Raw genomic sequence first — 15,981 nt, forward strand, 5'->3', positions numbered from 1 at the left:
CAGGGTGTCGGCCTGGACTATATATATGTCATCTTCCAAACCGCTTACCCTATATAGGGTCGCGGGAAGTTGCTGGAGCCTATCCCAGCCGTCAATGGGCGAAGGCAGACTACACCCCGAACTGGTCGCCAGCCAGTCGCAGGGCACACATAGACACTGTCACTGGGCGGGAATCGATCCCACGCTGCCCGCACACAACTCAGGCGTGTGTACCACTACACTATCAGCGGACCTATATATATATATATATATATATATATATATATATATATATATATATATATATATATATTAGGGATGTTCCGATCAGGTTTTATGATACCGATAATGCATGAGTGAGATCGGCCGATACCGATTCCGATCACATGGAATATCTGTATATTTTTCCATGTATTTATGGTGACTACTATTATGCAATATTATCTGAAAAAAAGCCATATAATAAGCCATAATTTTGACAAAAATCTATATATATTTTCAAAAGCATGAAGAAATACAAAACCGTTGCTGGCACAATAAAACAATTACTCAGCCACAATAACTGAAAAACTTAAATTTACCAGCTTTAGTTGCCAGCCAATCACAGGGCACACAGAGACAAACAAACATCCGCACTCACAATCACACCTAAGGGCAATTTAGAGTGTCCAATCAACCTACCAAGCCTGTTTTTGGAATGTGGGAGGAAACCGTAGTACCCGGAGAAAACCCACGCAAGCACGGGCAGAACATGCAACTCCACACAGGGAGGCCAGAGGTCGGATTGAACCCACGACCTCAGAGGCGGACGTGCTAACCAGTCGACCACCGCGCCGCCATATATATATATATATATATATATATATATATATATATATATATATATATATATATATATATATATATATATATTTTTTTTCTTATATAAATTTGTTTATATATATACACACACACACACACACTCATGTCATATCTTCAAACACAGTTTTAACAGCTGTTGGAAATATCACAGTGCATTTTTTTTTCTCAAAGAAATGATTCACAGCTAGCATGAAGAATATCATCCACTAAATTCTGGTTGTGATCCTGTCCACATATGGTTGGCATCACGGCTGCTGTATTCTTTTTGTTTATAATGGCTGCACTTAAATTAATTTAATCAGGCAGCTGCCCTCAGATGCCAAAATTATCCAACCATATTCAAAACTAACAGATAAGGACCTTGTTTTGCTTTGATGTAGTGGTGTTTAACGAAAAAAAGGAAACTGGATAGGTTCAGCAATAAAAGTAAATAAATAAAAAAAACTGGGTCAGTCTTGGTTTGGTATTTTATTTCCTCTTTCTTCCACTTTCCCATAAGATGTAGATAAATCCAAGTTATCATTATTCACCATTTACAGTACTATTAACTAACAAAAACCAAAAATATGATCATTTTCTTACTTGGCAATGCTTCTAACCCGCAACCTCTTTGTGCACGGAATAGGTTTTCCAACTTTGGAGTTGACCTGAGTTTTGAAGCAAGAGGTGCACTTGGTATCATAAATAAATAAATGAATATTGGGAGTATCCAGTCCGGGTAGGACTGGAAGTTAGCCTGAGGGTAGTAAGTGTTGTGTCTGACAGCAGTGAGCACTTTGATCAGAGGGCCCCCGTCTGAAGATCGTTTCCACATCTGCACAGGGGGAACGAGCTGTAAACTGCCAAGAAGCATTTTAATGACAGTTGGATTATAAAATGAAAGCAGGCTCCAGATGGCACGCAGTGCAGCGGCTGTGGTTCTGGGGGAGGCTGTTTAAACTGTTTTTTTTTATTGCTAAAATACAGGGTGAAAAATTGCACAGAGCTTATTAGGCATCCCACTGTGATGTTGCTCTGCTCGCCAAGCTGTTCACTATGGCCACCTTCCAAGCATGCCTCTATAAATTTTTATCTGCACCTTTAAATCTTAAAGATTCATGTCTGTTAAGTTCACCCAGGCTTCATCAAACCTCCACATTAGGTTTGTCCTTAGAAAACTTTCAACTCAAATTGTTTTTCTTCTTTTTTTGGTTAGGACCAGCTGGACAGCAGTGGTAACCCATACAACTCAAACCAAAAGTTTGTCTTCAAATGACTGAATACATTTATGATTTTATTAGTTTTTCTCTCCAAGTGAGTAAGATGAGGCTTGCCCCATTAATAAAAGACTGGTTGTTTCCATCTGGGTGCTGTACAAGCAGTACAAGGAAAGACAATATGGGCATTGACACTTCATAACTTAGCTACAATAATGACCAGAAAGGAGACTCAGTTAAAATGTGAACTCACTGCCAAGTTAAAACCTTAATTCATTTAATGGGAATCTGGAGTTAATAGGAGAGGCCCCACAGGAAAATGTCTGTTCCCTTTTAGGGTATCTCTGGGCTATATAAATGTTATATATGGCTCTTAGTAAAATACAAAAGCTACAACAACTTCGAGATTGTACTATTTTTATAAAGATGGGACAAATTATCCTAACATTTGACTCATCATGACTGGCCCCCTCTGTTTGGACAGCTGGGTAGGTGTGGCGGCGCCCTAAACCCCTGTCCCATGGCAGTCCTTGCGGTCCCGATCTTCATCTGCCCTCTTGGGCGCCCCCGCATGTCCTATTTTCCATCTGGCATGGGTCACAGCTTCACCAGTTATGGGTTGCTACCGCTCTGGGGTGGTGGCTGGCCCCGGTGTCGGGCCCCGTTGGCGGGTGGCGCCCTGTTGCTATCCTGGGGGATTGGATAGAGTGGTGGTTGTTGCTCTGGGCGGTGACTGGGGCAACAGTTGGCTGGGGGATGTGGCTGATTTGTCCCCATGTCTAAAAAATCATGGAATAAGCGCTTCAAATGTCTTTAACATCCTCCATAACTGATAAATTCTTGAAAAAAACAACTGATGACTGAAGTACATGATCTATTCTACTGGCCACCCTACTCCGCTCACCGATAATGTTCAATTTGTGCCATTTAAATCAAGTTCTTTGGGCAAGTGATGCAGTTTGAAACATCATGGTCATTTTGATGTGGTCTACCAATGAGAGTTTCATGTGTTATATGAGCTGTTGAGATGTTTTGTGTGCAAAATCAAGGTGACGAGAAGCCTGGCTGTGCAGTTCTGCTTGTTATCCCTAAAAAGGTGTGGCCAACCATTTCAGATAAAAACGACACACTACTTGAAGTCACCGCGAGGGGGGGGGGGGTGGCAATGTTGTGCTAATGCGGTTTGCTTTGGTTGTGGTTGCTAGTAAAATGTCAATGATTGTGTAATGTTGTTGTCTCGACCAAAGCATAATGGGTAGTGAAGTAACATTAATAGCTAGCTACCCATGAGACTGTCAGTCTACATTAAACTCACGTATTAACATAGATGATTTGCCTTTGGTAATGCTACTCACTCAGTACGTATTGAGTAATCTTTTGAAGAATGGAGTTACGGTATTTTTCATGGAGAAAGACGGACCCGGAGAGTCTGAGCTAGATAAATCCTTATTTATTTATTAAACAATGAAAGAGGATGCAGACCCTGTATCGGTCTGTCGTGGTTAGGAATTACCTCAGCCGAAAGGCAAAGCTCTCAATTTACCGGTCGATCTACGTTCCTACTCTCACCTATGGTCATGAGCTGTGGGTCATGACCGAAAGAACAAGATCTCGGATACAAGCGGCCAAAATGGGTTTCCTTCGCAGGGTGTCCGGGCTCTCCCTTAGAGATAGGGCGAGAAATTCGGCCATCCGGGAGGGACTCAGAGTCGAGCCGCTGCTCCTCCGCGTTGAGAGGAGCCACTTGAGGTGGCTCGGGCATCTGATAAGGATGCCTCCTGGACGCCTCCCTGGTGTGGTGTTCCGGGCATGTCCCACCGGCAGGAGACCCCGAGGACGACCCAGAACACGCTGAAGAGACTATGTCTCCCGGCATGCCTGGGAACGCCTTGGGATCCCTCCGGAAGAGCTGGAAGATGTTGCTGGAGAGAGGGAAGTCTGGGCTTCCCTGCTGAAGCTGCTGCCTCCGCGACCCGACCTCGGATAAGCGGAAGATAATGTATGGATGAATGTATGAAAGAGTCCCCTAGAATGTTTGTGAAAAGTATACAAATGTTACCGAACCAGTTTTAAGTTGGAACGCCGTTCCTCACTAGATGGCAGACATCACACATTACTAGCGCGTCAACTGAGTTTTTTCGTGTCCACCTGTTCTCGGCAGCCAGGTCCCTTGTGTCTACCAATCAGCTCCCTCAGCCACTTGTCTTGTCCAGGTGTTCCTCGTTGTCTCGTCTTGTCACTTTGCTTGTCCCTGGTTTCTTTTTGTCTTTGTCGGATCTTTGTGTTTGTTGCTTTTGTCACGTCAAGTCACGTCCCCCCCTTGTCTTGTCTTGATATTTGTAGTCGACTTGTGAGTGTTTTGTTTCCCATTGTTTCATAGTTGCTTTGAGTTTTAATTTATTATTTTATGTACAGGTATTTATTTTTTAGGACTTTGTTTATTTAGTATTTTGATTTTTCCTAGTACACTTGGTCGCGTTTTTGTTTTTGGAAAGACATGGTTTGTTCAGTACAAAATGCACTCCTGTTTGCTTCTCCTGCTTCTTTGCATTTGGGTCCACGTCTTGCCTCCTCACTTAACCGCACAAGCCATGACACGTGGAGGGAAAATTAAGCTGGTTATTCATGACTGCAAGTAGTACTACCTGGCCTTGAATGAAAGTACACATGTGACAGATGTCAGCCAGCTGCTGATTTTTACAGGAACCGTTGACAGTTCGTTGGATGTACATGAGGAGTTACTGACATATGTGTCCTCCAAAAATACAGACATATTCAACGACGTTAATAGTGTTGTAAAAGCATATGGTGGACAAGTGGCTGTTGTTATGGATTTCTCAATGTCTGCAGTCTTCCCAGGGCTCCTTCAACATTGCAGTGAACCTCTGCCCTATTCTCCACTGCATCATTCAAGTGAGTGGGTAGGGCTATTCATTTGGGAGTTTTTGAATGACATGCCGGACAAAATAGGCCAATATTACATTTTTTGGAGTGAGTTGATCTTTGTGAAAAAAAAAAAATTACCTCATGAGTTTTTGCACTGAATGTTGTTTTACAGTGCAGCCGTTTTGTGCTTTCAGTTGGAATTCTTGTGCACAAGAACCCTTTGCACTTGTTAATGTTTTTATTTTTTTTGTTTGCTTCAGACCCTTTGTTGATAAAGAATGCATATTTTTTACTGTACAACAACTTGAGAATGAACTACAATAACACTGTGATATGCATCAGTTCATTGAAAGAAGAGACACATATTTTGGTCTTACTTAAAATGGCAATTTTGACCTATTTCTGATTAGGTAGTGCTCGTTCCTATGTGGGCCCCTGATTGCGCTGGCCCAAAAAAATATGCCCCTCTCCAGCTTTAAGGATGCCCATCGCTGGTCTAAGATTTAGGCACTACATAGCCACTACTACCACACGCCGGTAGCACTGCCTCTACCCCTGCCCTCTCCTGTCCTGTCCTGTCCTGTCCTGTCCTGTCCTGCTTGCTACATTCTAGTGTTCCTTCCTGACAGGGCGTGACAATGAATTTCCATCACAGACTACTGCATAACTTTATGGTAATTATATACTTGTTATTTTGCTGTTGTTATGCTTTTTATTCATTTTTTATTCATTCTGTGGTTGTTCTGTTCGACCGCATCCCCAATAAATATCACAATACAAACAACTACAGAGCGAGTAATTCAAACACCCCAGTTGTATAGAAAAAATTCCATCCAAGTATACCATTCTGTATGACCAAGCATCTGAACAAAGACAGGTTTAATAAATAATAATACAATACATAATATAATGATTAATAATAATAATAAATATTATCTTCTTTGCAATGTCTTTCAAAAAGCATAATTCAACAAGTTATTTTTACCCTTTGGCTAGATTGGTCATTTGCCAGCTAATACACAAATTCAATTTGCTTGAAATGTGACTACGGTATCGGTAGTTGTAATTGAAAAGCAGAGAGTACATCACAATAATATGGACCAGCCATCCTGACTCCATCAAAATGCACGCCACACATCTGGAGGTTGTGCTCTTCCCAGTTGAGAAGTGCTGATAGGCCTGCTCTCACTGCTAATTTAAAATCCATTTAAACTGATAGGGTGTTGCCTTAAACACCATTGTGATGGCCTAACCCAAAACGGACAGTGTTATTTTCTTCTTTCAGAAAACAGGCAAGGCCAATTTAGATTCCATAACTATCACTTCCAAGCAGAGCCGCCACAGCACAATTTCCACCTTCACGCCTCCCTGCGGCATCAAACGCAATTACTGTCGACGTCACATCAAATTACAAGTGTTGGTTTGTTTGTTTGGCTCATTATGTGACGTGAAAACTGCCATCTCCCACCTAAGAAACATTCCCTCCCATTTACTCTCCTCATACTGCTCTCAGAGGCAGACGGCGGCCTAATGGACTCATTTGTAATTGCGATCGAGAAAATTTAGAGTTGTTGGACGTATCATAATTTGACAGACAGGTTGCCGCTTTGCTTGGGACCTTGACTCTTCCACAACAAATCTCTGCCTCCAACCATCCCTCCCACCTCCTTCCTATCTGTCGTAATTTGATTCCTTTCTTCACTCCATGGAGAATAGTCAAAAAGGAAGGTGACAGGAGACATGATTTTGTCACATTGTGCCACTCAAAGCTACTGCTGCTGTCATTTCTTTTCTTTTGCACAGCTCCCATGCCCGGCTCACATCCCTGCACTCTCTTTCTCTCTCTCTCTCTCTCTCTTTCTCTCTGCCTTCACATGGATCCCGTAGGATAGAATAGGGAAAGTATCTCAGAGCATTCAGATGTGTTTGAAGTGCAGGACAGATGGGGAGGGGGGCGAGGGGGGCACTCAAGGGACTGTAAAAAATGAATCAAGACGAGTAATAGGAGAGATGTTTTGAATACTCTCTCCCATAAGTTATTTATCAGTGGCCCTTAGTGGTGAAGGAAGACTTCAGAGTGCTGCCTTAATGTAGCATCTGATGACTGGTAGGGGGCTGTTCCAGGAAACACTGCTGTAAAACAGGAGGGGAACATTAGCAGGAAAGTCTCATAGGGCCCAAGCAAAGGAAAGGAACAACACACGGGGTGTCTCTTTCCCAGCATGCAACACAGGACACAAAAGAGAGGTGTACAACAAAATGTCCCGCAGCCCCCAGCCGCAAGCGATGTTGCACCATGTACAGAGCAAGACGTTGTATACTACAATTCCCAGGGGGAAAGACACATTTGCTCGGACTCGGCTCTCAAATAGGTTTTATGATCAACAACGCAAAACCGAAACAAATTAGAAAGAGTACGATTCTCGTTCAGCAGTTAATTAGAGGAAACGTATGAGGTAGTTTTAATGTATTTGCAAGGTAATGTCCTCAGGCAAGGTCATTTGTTTCTTTGTGTTTGTCGGATGGTAAAATTATATCGAAAAAAACTACTGGGACATATATATATATATTTTTTTTAAATTGGAGTTTTTATGAAATGGTTCAAGACACTACCATTTGTTTCCCTTCAAACATTCTTTACATGATTTTACAATTGCGCTCATGGTTGGCGTGTATCGATTTATTATTTGGCATTCTGAAATAATAAACTACTGAAGCAATGAGAAATGTTTCATTCACACAATGATATGAAAGGTATGCCGTCCCAAAATGGCACCCCTACACTGCGTCAAATAGAAATCATCATTACTTTTACAATAGGTGTTTAGTGATGTTAATAAATAATGGAACATTGCATAGACTTTGAGGTACTAGACATTGGCCATCATGAACTGCAGTAATGGCTCGAGTCGACCAGGGACATGTCTGATCACAGGAGACTAATGGCCTCTGAACTGATCACTGAGGCTAATAAAGACTAGCTAATGACACGGCCGCTTCGTTTGTGTTAATTGCTCTCCCTGGACCTCCGTTGTGGTCCTTCTCTCCTGAGCACCTGCTACATTCACAGACCTTGGTTTCAGCCTGAAAAAAGGTGTGCCCTCTGTTGCCTTTTTGAGTTTTTAGACCAAGACACACGCATTATTTATACTCGTTTTTTCTTGATTGTAATTCAGGCCTGCAGTTACAAACAAGGTCCATGTGATGATAAAATGACAGCAAAATTTAAAAAAATAATTAAATGTTATTATAACAAGAAAGAGACAGAGAGATGAATAAAACAGCTATGACTGAAAGCAAAGGGACAAAATGAAAGGCATTTCTATTGTATAATTATAAAATGAATATCATTCCTGCATTACATTTTCGGGATTTGATTTCAATCTATAATCTAAACTCCCAAATTTCCTCTCTCCCTTACTAAAATTCAATGTTTTTGTTCATAGCTATCTTTTCAAGCCTATAATTTATTCCCTCTCTGTCTCAAACAAATCTATTGGTCTAAGACAACCACAGCTGGGCATCGTCTAACCACCACCACGTTCCGTCCTGCATATTTAATCGACCACGTGGACCACGTAATCTTCGTCACAACGTCACAAGCAGGCGCACGAGCAGACACAAGACAAAAAAAAACAACAAAAACAACAGACACACGCACAGATTGGTGATCGGTGAAATAAAAACAATATGGGGCACATGTCATGGTGTCTGTGGGACTGCAGAGTACACAACACTGTTTTATTTTTTAATTTTTTTCCTTACTCGGCCGGGAGTGCGGCATCTGCGTGTGACCTGGTACAGGTTAAGTCACTTCTTGACATCGTTTGACTGACTCGGACCAACTGGGACCACGTGGGTTCGATTAGATATGCAGACGCGATGCTGAACTCTGAAGACAAGCATTATATGTACATATAATGTGATTTCAGCATGTTATCCCTTATTTTTGTTATTTCACGCGCACGCAAATCAAATGAGGAGAAAGGCCTTGCGTCAGTAGTGACACACTTATTTTCTCCAATAGTTACGCTAGTGTGAATGAGTGACTATTTGTAGTCCAGTCTAATACGGTATTAATGTTCTGTTTCTGAAATAATATTTTACATACATTCCCATGCTCAGTTACTATTCAAGATATCACTTTGATATTGAACATACTTGGTAAATCACCAGGATTAACATGTCTTAACATGTCAAAATTGTTTGAGTCTCTGTCCTTCTTGATGCTAGTTGAACGTTGCAACATCCAGCAGCCTCTTTTTTTTTTTTTGGTCAAATCATCTTACATTCCATGTGAAGCCATTTTTTTCATGTATATGTGTAACATAGTGCCTACATTTTTCCCATGGTTTAGGCTCAAAGATACATTTTGAAGCAGTGGCCATTTTGAAGCACTGAGGCATGATGTGGCATTACAATGGCAGCAATTTGCATATCATTTCATGTTGGAGATATTAGATTAATGGCTTGTGACTGCTGTGATGAATACTAATTTAGCCTTAAATCATAGCTCCGCGCAGACATCAACAGCTTGGCCAACAGGCAGCAGAGCAACCAGACATTTTATAAGGTCAGCTCACTTCGAGTTCCTCCTGTTTGTCAATTGTTCTGACGATCACGGTGCTTGTTATAAATGCTTGTATCGCTGGGACTGTTAGTTTCATTGGGAAGAGTATGTATGGACCCACCCATAGACCATTTGCCCTATAACACAATAAAAGCTGCGGCAGGTCAGCAGATCTTTCTCTCCAACGAGCACATACCTTTGGTATATTACTATTTTTATTGGCTTGTCAGAAAAAAAAGGATCCGCTCATCCATGTTTTTGAACTATCTGTATAACAGCACCATATAGATTTATATTGTACAGGTCTCCACGGTGTAGTAAAACTTGCTATATATGCGTTTATACCACTGCATTAGTTCTGATATTAATATTGCATGAGTTTATAAATGCTATGCAAAACAACTTAATTTATTATATCGAGCATGTGTGTCTGTGTCTGTGTGTGTGCTATAATAATTCTCCTGAGAATCGATGGCTAGCCAGGAGTATGGAAGGAGGAGGTGGGAGGTTGTCCAGAGGGAGCTGTTTGATTGATGTGTTTTGGGGGTAGAGGAAAATAGAGGAGGGAGGGTCGAGGATGAGGAGGGGACAAGAGCTTGATGGGACACCGCAGCGGGAGAGGAGGCAGGGCACTTAAGTGGGGGAGGAGGGGGAAGGGAGCTTTAACAAGCTCTAGATTGTTAGTGACAGGCAGATACTTCAACACTTAAAGGAGAAGGTTTGATTTAATCACAGAGCTGTCATTTGTTATTTGTCTAGCTTGCTCCACCGAGGCCACGGCTGATCAACTGCCTAGTCCCAAGAGACCCCTTTTTCCTCTGTAATGTCTAAATCCCCTGCACAAATTACAAACCTGCTCCACCTCCCATCATCAAGCCTCCATACCCCTCCCTTTTGCAATCCTGCAAAGGGAAGATGGCGACACAAGCGAGGCACAGAGACTTTTACTATTTTACTATCAGAGGGAGAGGCATGCAATGATCTGAGGTCAGTCATAGGACTGCAAGTTGTTGAGCTTCACATAAATAAGAAATTACCTCCTCCTAAATTCATTGATAATGTTTTCCGAGGCTATTCTGTTCTATCTTACCTCAAAGGGAATAACATGTGTCGGATGGAGGTACAATTAGTGCTTAAGGTGGGGGAGTGCTAATGCACCTTACTGTACCTCCGTAATCATGCGAGTAACCTTATAGAACAACCTTCATTATTAGCTGTGAGCCACAACACAGAGCCAATTAATCCCACTTTCAGTGAGAATAACTCAGTTGAACAGAGCAATGAGAGGGATGCCAATGGATGTGACTAGTTTACCTTGCTTTCTTGCTGCGGAATAGCTCCTATTTTCTGATGAGGGAGTGTAGTTAAGAAGCTTCTGTCCGATATCTCTTGGGATCTCAAGTGAGAGTAAAGAAGTCATCAGAGGGACAGAATGTGAATTGATGAGAATAGTGGTTTGATTGCTAGAAGGAGACGGGAAGCGGGTTCAGAAGGGTCATCCGCCAGGTAAAAGCATTGCCTTTTAATTAGGATGAAAGGATATGATTCTTTTATAAAGGCCAGGAGCCTTGGCACTGTTGGGGATGATAGCAGTCACTGGCGCTCATTAACCCACCTTCTCACGACATGACTCTGACGGAGAGGGCATATTATATAAAGCTTAGCCCAGCCACAAATGGCACGAGGGTCCTTTGCTTTCTGGCCTTGGTTCTCAGTCCGGACAACGTAATACATTTCCCCTCTCTTTTCTAAGGCATGTATTATATAATGTCTTTTCAAGGTAAGTTTTTGCGGATTTGGGTTGTCCTGTTCTAGTCATGAATTTCTGTAAAGCAGCGGCTAAAACCTTTTTAATACCGTATTAGAGTATCGACTAGCTGGCCCAAACATGAGCCACAAAGATCCTTCTTGTGTGTTTTAATGAAACCTAATGCTTTGAGTGAGAGGGCAAAGACAGAATAAGAGGGACAAACTTGCAGGCCAGTAGCCAAAAAGCCGTTCTGGAAGATTTTCTTCCTTCCTATGCTCTGGTCTTGATTAGGGGCCTTTAAACGGCCATCGATTTTCCTGCAGACCATTACCCAATCAAAGCCAGATCCTCTATGGGTGAGTGAGAAGGACATATGGAGGCATTGACAGCATGTGGCTGTGTAGTGCACAGGAAGTGGTTGATTAACTATGAGCTGGACAGCAGCTCGGGAATATAAAAATGGAAATGATTTCATTGGATGATTAAAGGCTGTGGCACACGCTATCTTGCTGACAGGTATACTGTAAATTAATGTATACACTTGTCTTGTTTGTGTATTGCCCCGGTGTTCAAAGACCAATGGAATCGAGTTGGCCATGCATCTACGCAACCACTAACCCCAGATATGTTAACACCCCTTTCCACACATCAACGCATTTTCATATCAACCAGTCACACTGTTTTTATCCAGCCACCTCTGCCCTAATCACAACCACCATACACTTGAGATTACCCCCAGTCTTGAAGAGTTGAACACACTGCAAACAATTTATGATCCCTTGGATCTAGCCTCCATATTTGGGGGAGTTATTTTTCCCCTTATGCCTTCCCTTTTTCTTTTGGGGTACTTCCAAAAGAACATTCTGATATGTAATCTCTGGCTGGAGCAATGGCAGACAGACACATGTGCTCAGCACACATTTGTTCTCCTACTTGACCTAGGATTGACTGCAGAGATGTAGTCAGAGAGAACAGATGTTTCTTCTTAAGGAGCATAGATGAAACTCTTTGTGTTACAAGTGCTCTTTGGACTTTTTTGAGACTGATCGGTTCAGGCTACGCAGCTGGGCTTCATTCCAAAATAACTGCATTGGCATGCATGGGCACACATGCATATATCTGATGAATGCTACCTGTCTTCATGCTTTGACGTTTTTTTTTTTGTTTTTTTTTAGTTCCAGGTCAAGCTACCAATTTGTTCTTGTTGAAATGTTTTTATAAGTGTCAAAATTTGACATATTTGATTGCTACATTAGGACCAAAAAATGCAATAATAACTTTCAAGGTGACTGAAATAGACTTACAGTTGAACCTCAGAACTCAAACACAAATCCTTCTGGGAGGCGATTAGAACTTCAATTTCCCCTCTTTTTCAGTTCATCAAACTAATGTTCCCCATGACAAATAGAAAACAGAAAAACATTCATTCATTCTCCAAACTGCTTATCCTCACTAGTGTCGTGGGCATGATGTAGCCCAGCTGTTCTTGAGCGAGAGGCACGGTACATCCTAAACTGGTTCCCAGCCAGTCGAAGGGCACAAATCGGTAATTTGCACAAAATACGTTATACAACATAATCATAAACACATGAGAGACGCTTACCTTTATTGTGTACTTGTGTTGAGTACATTTTGGGGGGTTTTGTCACCATCATCATCATCATCATCATCATCATCACTAGGGGTGGGTACTGAGCCCTCGTACTGAACTGGCTCTGGGACTGAATTTTCAAAAACTGCAGTATAAATAAGCTCCACCCCTTACAGTTCTATTTACGGTTGATTTTTGCAGCTTCTACATTTCTGATGTCATTTTTAACTAACTAAAAAATTAATATGTTTGTCTAAGATGCATGTGCATAATTGGAGGCAAACCATCTTGGCCAACAACTTCACCATGCACAAGAAGCACTTGCCAGTGACTCCTTTCTGTGCCAATGTAGGGCTGTGTGATCATATTACAAAATGATAAATAGTATTATTTAAAACCATCCATCGTACCATACAACCCTATGGATTTTATGTTATTTTGAAGAGTGGGATTGGTATTTATGGAACGGTGGAGGTGAGTCTGGCGCCCTAGCCCCACCTACTAGGGCTTCAAAGCCGTGCCGTCACTGTCTTGGGACCACGGGCTGCAAAGTCAACGGCTTTGAAGGCTCAGAGGAGTGAGGTTTTTATAACGTATACTCACGCAGTGCAAACTGGCGTCATTTACATTGGAACAGCTCTATTGCTACAAATGTAGCAGATGAGTGTTTCACTCTAGCCAAGACTACCATAAAATCCTGCGTATAACACGTAACCGTGTATAATCCACTCCCCCAATATCAACCCAAAAAAGCATTTTTTTTCTCCGTACCCATGTATAATATGGTACCCTGATTTGGTGGTATCCATTTTTTATCATCTGGTCGCATTTGTGCAAATGCATGTTTTTAATGCTCCCATAACACAGTTTTACTGTATACTATAAAACGTGATGGTTGAAAGGTGGCCTCGTTTTTATTGTTTTAGCCAATCTTGGTGGTTTTAAGTTGCCCTCTTTACTCACAGTTTTGGCCAAGCCTCTCTACTTGCACCTCTCCTATTTTGAAGAGAGTGGGACGAGGGTATGCGGAGAAAATGCTTTTAATTTATTTAATTTGAACATATCAGTTGCACATGATTAAACTGTGTTACACCAACATGTTATTTGGTTACTTATATAACAATGTATAAACAGATAAGATATGATGGTGTAACAATCTGTTTTTCATTTGATTGTAGAGTGTTGTCTTTTGAGGGTTTGTATTGAGCATGCCAAGATAAGTACTGCAATGTACGAGCTCGTAACGCACCACTTGTTCGCGAATTAGCGTCACAACAACAGTAGCATTTTGCCAGCTAAAACAGCACATTTGAGTGAGCCCGGTTTGTTTAAAGTGATCAGTAGGAACAGTAACTGTGTCAGGCTGTCAGCTTCAAAGCGCGGAGAATCATTTACATCTAATAAGCTGTCTTTAAAAAGTAATCCGCCAGCTCTCGCCAGCACTGCTAACCACTAGCGCAGCTGCCGCTGAAAGCTGGCAACAGACGTCGTAGAATGCACTGTCAGCATGATGAAGTCGTTTTTTAACACCCTTAATCAGCAATTGAAGGTTATTTCAGGACGCGGTTGTGTCGTTACACTTGGTAGCAAGTATCAACAGTTTGTGACGGCAGTGCCTCAGAGTCTGGAAAACGAGTCAAGCGAGCAGTTACGCCGCAACATGCTGCCGTGAACAACTTCAAAATGAAAGCTTAACTAGGCATTGATATCTGTAAATTATTATGTTGGGTAAGGTTTATTTTAAAGTTGGCCTTCTTACCGCGTTGCCGGCGTGATGCATAGCATGAACTATTGTTGCTGTGGTAATGTCAAGGCACTGACAAACATTCGAACAAGGTGAAAAATTTTGATTGGGGATCATTTGGAGCAGTGCATGGTATACACGGGATTTTATGGTAATCAATTTACACTCAATGCAACCGTTACACTAACATACAAGTTTGGTAATTCTTGGTTTGAGTGGTTACGCCTGGAGACTGGAGAGGGCCAGAGGGATGATGTCGCAACGTTGCTGTTCAATGCACGTTCTCACACCACAAGCAAGCTTAACAAACAAAATGTGCATCTCACCTCACAGAAGTGCTTTTTGCAGCCCAAACTGCATGTTCCATCCAGCCTTGTTGCTCTACACAGTTTTTTTTACACTAATTCTTTATTCTAATTCTTTATGTGCGTGTATATATATATATATATATATATATATATATATATATATATATATATATATATATATATATATATATATATATATATATATATATATATATATATATATATAGTTTAACAGTATAAAGTGATTTGTTCAAATCATTTATTTGTATTTTTTTTTTTTTTTTTACATTGTTTTTGTAGTACATGCATTTAAAAAAAAGCAGTGTGAGTTCTAACATTTTTATTTTGGTGTTGTTCTAAACAAACACAGGACCAAAAACAGAAAACTCTTAAGGCATCGGACTGATAAGCGGTATCATTAAGTGTAGTAGTATTGCTAAAATCTTATCAGTACCCATCCCTAACCATTACTAATGTGGTATTCTTCAAGAAGGCTAAAACTTTAATAAATACGTGCAGGTAAGCAAAGTTGGATATCAGCCAGTGCAGACCTGCCTTATATTCATGAATGTTATGGAAGTTTTAGGACGCGGTTATTTCTTCAATTTTTCATATTTTGAGTTGTCACAGTAAACCACAGAACTGTTCTATCCTTGTATAGTTTGTGCGGCTCATCCATCATGTCTATATTTATCTTTGTTGTCCATCTTAATGCCTGTAAAATTCACCATTTAAGAGCAGATACAGTATTTGTTAGGGATGTAACGATTCACTCAACCTCCGTTTCGAATTTCAGTTCCCAATTTTCGCTTTGATTCGATTTTATTTTTTAAATCTCTACCATGTTTGTCTTTGTGCGCTAGTGTGGTGCTGCAGTTACACGCAAACGCAATACGTGATTATGTTTGGCGCAAGCGGGTCAAGTAGGCCTGCCACAAACTACTTTACTAGTCAACTAATCACAAGCAATAGTGCTGAGTTGCACTAACACTGTGCAAAGCACTGTGCTAAATAAAACTAAACTAAGCACTTTAATTGTTTTTTTTTATTTAATCTGAATCCAAAACGTTTTGTTTTGCTTCTCTAATATGCATAG

At 41.1% G+C, this 15,981-nt stretch overlaps 1 protein-coding gene across 7 annotated transcripts in view; it reads left to right on the top strand.

Moving 5' to 3' along the window:
- Positions 1-15,981, top strand: part of fbrsl1 (fibrosin-like 1) — a 330,172-nt gene that overhangs the window by 234,124 nt on the left and 80,067 nt on the right. The window lies entirely within an intron of this gene.

The sequence above is a fragment of the Filicampus tigris genome, chromosome 5 (assembly GCF_054856515.1).
Source record: "Filicampus tigris isolate MCC_2025a chromosome 5, RoL_Ftig_1.0, whole genome shotgun sequence".
NCBI lineage: Eukaryota > Metazoa > Chordata > Actinopteri > Syngnathiformes > Syngnathidae > Filicampus > Filicampus tigris.